Genomic DNA, 6,353 nt, shown 5'->3' with positions numbered 1-6,353 from the left:
TTTCATCTTTCATTCTATACTAATAACAATTTCTAGAACAAGGAACAATTTCTGAAGCAAAAGTCTAGCAGAGCTTTGTAATACTGGTATTAACAGTGGAAGTGTCTGTTAGAAAGAGATATTCCAATCTTTTCTTGAGAAGCCAAAATTGTCCTCAGCACCATTAAAATTCTAGCAAAGAAACAAATGCTTCTCAGACTTCACAGATCTTACATAGAAATTGTGACAGATTGGAAGGCTGAGCAATCACCAGTCACATGAAGTTCAGCACGAACAAGTGCCAGGTTCTGCAGCTGGGACAGAGCATCTCTGGCTGTACATACAGACCTGGGGGATGAGAGGAGGCAGAGCAGTTCTGCCAAAAATGTTCTGGAGGTTCTGGCTGATGGTGAATAGACTCTGAGTCAGCAGTGTGCCCTGGCTGCCCAAAGAGACCAGCGCACTCGGGGATGCCTCAGGGCCTGCACTGCCAGGTGGGTGAGGGAAGGACTGTCCTGCTCTACTCTGAGCTGCGCAGCCTCACCTTGAACACTGGGTACAGATTGGGCACCACAGTTTCAGAAGGAAATAGAAATATTAGCATTCAAATGAGATCTATGAAGGTGGAGGAGATTCCAGAGGGTATAGTATGTGAAGCACTGCTGGAGTCCCTTGGTGTGCTGGGCCCAGAGTAGAGGAGCTGAGGGGAGGCCTGATGGTGACTGCAGCTCCTTACTGGGAGTGGAGGGCAGTGCTGTTCTGTGTGACAGCGACAGGGCCTGAGGGAATGGCATGGAGCTGTGCCAGGGGAGGGCTGATGCCTTAGGAAAGGGTCTGCACCAGAGGGCAGAACACGGGATTTAACATTTGGGTGTTTCTGTATAAAGCCACATACATCTGTGTGTTACGAAGGAGCTGGACTTGGTGATACCGGTGGGGCCCTTCCAACACAGGAGACTGCATGATTCCGTGATTTTCTTAAATTACTAGTATCACTTTGAGAAAAAACCAATATAGAAAGCTCTGAAACAGCATTGGTATTACAAGGTATATTAATCAGAATTAGCTGACAATAATTGAAAAGCTTACCACAATATAAAAAAAATATTTATAGATAGCAATTTCAACTCTCTTTTAAGACTTTTTTTCACTTACCTTTTCTATATCTGAGAAGTTATCTAAAAGTTTATCAAGATTCACCGCATTGATTTTCTTCATGGCTGTGATTCATTTATTTCTGGAACATTTCATCCAGTGACAATTGCATATATAAAAAATAAATCTATTAATTTTCAGAAGATTTCCTATGCACAAATGTAAGCAGAGCACTACACACTTTTAGAAAAATTTAATAATTTAATTTTTTGCCTATTAATCTAAACTTACAGACCCAACCTAAAACCTAATATTTTTAAGAAATAAAATTAATGTCAAACTGTTAGATGATGTGAAAAATTGTTGCAATTCAAAAAATATCTGAATCCACTTCCATAGACACAATGACACAATTTTAGCTAAAACCACATTTGATGCTTTTAAAACACATGAGATACTTCTTTCTAAATGTATTACTGAAACATATTGTCTTTCCTATCCCCACTTTTAAAAACAAGAAATGGAATGGATTTGAAATACTCATTCACCACTGTGCATCTTTTAGAGACAACGAGTGAATCTCTGTTAGGTTTGATTAACTTAAAACATAATACATAAACAAAGAAGCTTTTACAAGGTACATATTAATGCAGAATATACATCTTTTAACTGTCTACGTGCTCTAACACTTTATTCAGACTTAAAGCCACATACGTATTTTCTTATAAACAATCCACATTAATATCAGTGATGAGACACTGCTGAACATAAACCTCACCTTAGTAAAGATCAATATTTTGAAGCACACCCATATACTTTCAGATTAGTAACACAATTCCTGTTTTTAATGGGAGTCCTACTTACAGAATCTTCAACATGCAATTGCAAGATGGATCTGAAAGAAAATATATGAATGTTTCTAAAAATATTTCAAGTGTCTTAGAAAATGAGGCTTCATCAAACAATAATTCCAATGCAGATAAAGCATATATTCTGGACCAAATCACCAGTTCTGCATAGAAATGTATAAACTATCTTAGTTACATAGAATAAATAAAGATGAAATGAGGGAGCTGATCCAGAAGATAGAATGTGTGTGTGCTACCCAGAAACTGAAGACGTTTCCACATGTACGTACTTATAATGAAGTTATGCTGAAATATACATGTAAACGATCATCTGAGCAAGAACCAAACTGAATATTTCCAGGTCTTTATGTATGTGCAACATCTTTAGAAAAGCAGTAAGGTAATAGAAATCGTTCTGTGTGTTTAATAGAGTTTTCTCGTGTCCACTATTTCCTCTAATTAGCATTAGAGGGACTAATGTGAATTCATTACATAACACTAAAAACTATTAAAAAAAAAAAAACCAAGTACATTTTTAAGAATCAATACTTCTAAGATAATTTGGTAACTTTCTTCAAAGCTGGTAATCTTAATGACCTGTATTTTTTATTGCAATGTAATGAATTATTCAAATTGAGTTTCAAACAGTTTTTTAGGACATTCAATTTTGTAAAATAATTACATATTTTATTTGATAATCTAAATGTACAATGTGAATGCTAATCTGTGATCCTTCCAGTCCTTATCATGGACACTATTTTATCCATTTCTCTGTCACTGTTCCATGCCATGCTTATGAAATTATTTCAACATCTGAATATGACTGAGGATGGAAGACGGAAGCTCAGGGAGCTGCCATGCTGCATGCTGTTTTATTTGTGTTTTCATATTCCATGGCATCATTTGTTTATGTAGGAGACAGGATGTGCTAAGCATTTGGCAACATTAGGCAACAATGCCACTGGGAATATAACTCCTGCTGAACAGAAAGAATAAATTAAAAGTAATATGCTGTATTTTAATGTTGTATTTTTCCAGCAGGAAAACTCATCACTTTTTGTGTAATTATTTTTATATATTATGTTCTTCAAAGGCAGTTTTCTTAAGCCTCCCGCTCCTATTCTGAACTATATTTATTTCATTTGGAGGTAGGCTAAAGATTTAACATGTGTTTTCAGCTGCCACAAAACTGACGCCATTATTTACTCTCCACCTCCTCATCTCTTACAATCATTTTCTAAGTGTTGTTTATGATGATCTTATTTTGGAATTTAAGGTTTCTTTTTTGATTCGTATAACACTAAAAACTTTATATAATAAAAAATGCCCAAGAGGCTCTGCTGATTTTTTAACAGCACATCTGAACTGAATACAGTGATTACTCTGTAACAGGCACTTCAAATAATCTCACTGTTTTTCTGAGCTCCACCCATCTTGAGGACAAGCGCCAACACTGGTGCTGACCTTACTTCATCGCTCACTCTTGGAAGACCCTCTGACATTTAAAACACTTGATTTTGCAAAGGTCTCACCACAACACAAGAAGACGGCAGTACCAACTGCTGCAATCCCAGCCAATGGTGTCCACCAGCTTGCAGTGGCCGTTTGCCACTACTAATAGCCAGTGCCTGTGTCGAAGTGAGATCCTCTCACAGGCTCCGGAGTGCAGCACGCTCAAGGCAAGGCCTTTTGCTTGGCAGAAGCACAGAGTGAAGGCAGGTGCTGCAGGTACCTGTGAAGGGCCCTGCCTTGCCCCACCCCGGGCACCCCTGGCCCTCAGTGGGCTGAGAAGGAGCAGCACACGCCCTCAAAGGCGGGAAAACCTTCTGGTGGTGGAGCGCTCTGCTGCTGACCTCGGGAGTCCCTTCAGCACCCTTTAATTGCGAGGTGCTGGGGGAAATGTTGGCAGGAGTGTGCCGCACATCCTAATGTTCCCTTGACATCAGCCTGAAGGCAGTGCCTTTGCTTAGCACCTCACAAAATGAACAAAACAGAACATGAACACCTCAGTAGTGCACCTGTCAAGGACCTGATTTTATTCTCTTTGTGATATTTGAATTATTTTTTCATATGTCTCCTCACACTGGCATTAACATTAGCTGAGCAGGAAATTCATGTGTAAATATTCCTTTGAATAAAGGCAAATTGACTTCTGATGAAGTCAGCACAGCACCTCTGTGAGTGACGGAGAGACCAATTGGTTCCCATTATCTCCATTTCTGAGTATTGATGATGTGCCTATAACTCTGTCTACCAAGCGGTGATATTCTCTGTATCACTCCTTTTTCTGTGGGAAATTACCACAAGGAATTTCTGAGAAAGCTGTCCGAGATACGCATATAAGTGTGGTAGCGTGCAGTGAAGCCTGCAAAGCAGACAATTATAATGTCGTTGAATAACATTCCAGAAATACAGAAACCAAGCCCTCTTCCCAGGGGAAGCTAAACAACTCCTCCTCCAACTCCTTACCTCATCAGGTAAAAATTACTTGTTTTCCAGGCTAACGCTAAAGTGATGATCAGGACATATCAATGTTTCTTTAATCCTGCTTGTTAGGGCCATGTATGTATTCTGCTTGATATTCTACCTTACCATGGAAACAAACTGCGGAGGCAGGAGGTTCATATCAGTAAATGAAACTGTTGTTATAATAAGGTAATTAGCTAGAGACCTTTACTGAAAGCTTCGCAGCAAAACATTAACTATTTTGTCACTAAAATGATCATAACAGGGCTTCAGGGTTAGTAATGCTGAGTGAAGGAATATTTGCTAAGCTTCACATAATAATTTTGTTTGGAAGGGACTTCCAGATCTTACCGAGTTCAGACCCCTTCTCCAAGCAGGGCCAACTTCAAAGCCAGACTGAGTTGCTCATAATTTGCCAAATTCAGTTCAGAATATCTTTAATTCAAGATTATATCATGGCTGGAACTGGATATTTTTAAAACAGTTTTATTTAGACAGAAACAACTCAACCACATCTGCATGCCAGAATAAGTGGACTTGCTTTCAGGAATGCTAATTATGTCACAGCATGCTTAGATAGTGTGACTTCATTTATGATAGAGAGGAAAGATTAACATCTTCAGTGCTTGTTGATACTGTCCTCAAAATTACTTCTGCCTCCCTCATAGATAGAAGCCATGGGACCATGCAGGGCCCTTCAGGTCTGAGCACGTCCAGAGAAATAACAATTTACCAGTCATGGTAACAACTGCTGTCTGTAAGGAACAATGTGATCAGAATGTCTGAGGATCACTGTCCACTGGAATATAGACATAGTCAAAGTGATGAAAATATTTTTTGTGCACAGAAGATCTGCAGCTGAGATAGGTGCAAGTGGAGAAACTACTGTGCTCTCATAGTCGTGGATTACACTTGGGATTCCAGGTGTGTCATCATGGCAGGTATTGATGGGGAAAGGGTAACTCCTGTCATCTCCCAGTGAACTCAGAGCTGCTTGTACTTTCCAGTACACCTCTGCTTCACATATCAATTTTCATGAAATTTATTATTCACTTTCTATTGTTCTTGCACAATCATGACTACCACAAAGATTAAAAAAAAAAGCAGTCTTGAGTAGTGAGATTTTAAAACACAGTAAATTACACAGTATTGTACAGCTTGTTTTTAATGTTAATTATTTAGTAGCTGTTTTACTTTATAGATTACATTCACAGGAAGACAGGCAAAGAAGAATGAAATCCAAAAAATTAACTCTGTAGACGTCTCTTATATTTGCAAAAAGGTGATGCTGAATATCCATCTGTAAATACATCACAGAATTGTAGAGCAGACTATCTCAAGTTGGAAGAGATCCACAAGGATCATCAAGGTCAAATCCTGTTTCCACACAAGACCACACAAAATCCAAACGCTATATCTGGCTATGACCAAGTGCTATGCCTGATGTATGTCCAAATGCTTCTTGAGTGGCTTGGTGCTGTGATCTCTGCCCTGGGGAGCCTGGCCCAGTGCCCACCATCCACTGGTGCAGAACCTTTTCCTAACACTCAGCTCGACCCTCCCCTGATACAGCTCTGTGCTTTCCCTCAAGTTCCATTATAACTGGTAAATAGGAATTGAAAATTTCTAAAGTGTATACCATTCCGTGTCTCTGTAATTGCCTTGATTTAGGTGCCTGCAGAAGGACTCATAAGGGTCAGATGTAAAAATACAGATACATGCTAGTGTTAGTGGTACCACACGCTTGACTTAAGAATGTCTTTATTCTGCCTTCTAAAGTAACTTTCTAACTGACTGTGACTGTTGATGGAAATCCAACTCACTGTATCATGCTGTCTGCTAATCTTAGTCTGGAATAGCCCGTGTTTGTTTGCAGCATTACGTTTAATAAAATATTTAGCCATATGGTATTGAAGGTAGACAACACGTTCCAGCATTTACTGCATAGACAGGCTGTTACGTGCT

Source organism: Meleagris gallopavo, chromosome Z (genome assembly GCF_000146605.3).
Source record: "Meleagris gallopavo isolate NT-WF06-2002-E0010 breed Aviagen turkey brand Nicholas breeding stock chromosome Z, Turkey_5.1, whole genome shotgun sequence".
Taxonomy (NCBI): Eukaryota; Metazoa; Chordata; class Aves; order Galliformes; family Phasianidae; genus Meleagris; species Meleagris gallopavo.
Note: the sequence above shows the minus strand (reverse complement) of the source record.